The sequence below is a fragment of the Penaeus monodon genome, chromosome 28, assembly GCF_015228065.2.
Source record: "Penaeus monodon isolate SGIC_2016 chromosome 28, NSTDA_Pmon_1, whole genome shotgun sequence".
NCBI classification, from domain to species: domain Eukaryota; kingdom Metazoa; phylum Arthropoda; class Malacostraca; order Decapoda; family Penaeidae; genus Penaeus; species Penaeus monodon.
The window spans coordinates 478,584-479,109 of NC_051413.1; the positions used below are offsets into that span (position 1 = coordinate 478,584).

General features: G+C 33.1%; 1 protein-coding gene across 1 annotated transcript in view; it reads right to left on the bottom strand.

Moving 5' to 3' along the window:
• Positions 1-526, bottom strand: part of LOC119591246 (uridine 5'-monophosphate synthase-like) — a gene marked incomplete in the record, with an annotated part of 17,802 nt that overhangs the window by 3,261 nt on the left and 14,015 nt on the right.

Here is a 526-nt window from a genome sequence, read left to right on the forward strand (position 1 = left end):
TTTAAGTACCTTGCCACTGATATTTTACGACTAGAAAAAATTCTGAATAATCTTCATAAAATGTATAATTACTAAGCCTGTATCAAAAGCTTATTGCATTTCTGCTAATAAATTCTGCATCCTTTAATTCATATACCTTATCATGGGGGTGTCAAACTCAAAACCCTTTGAAGGTTGATATTCTTTTCAGCTACCATACTGAGACCTACAAAGGTACGTGCCTAGCTCTCCAGGATTATGTAATAAAAAACTCTGATATAATGGTGGTTGGTAGTATTAGTAATATATATGAAACTATCATTACTACAGAATAAAGAATATTTATGAATTTTCAATCTCTTATTCATATATTACTTTCCTGCATGACAATCATAATTCCAGTCTTCAAAATTATTCCTGTCACTCTGCTGGCTATTTATGACTATATAGAGAGCTACATTTGGCCCGTGAACCATGAGTTTGACACCCCTGCTTTAGCATATCAGACGGAAAGTTGTCTATGATGCAACTCTCAATACCAATAGTA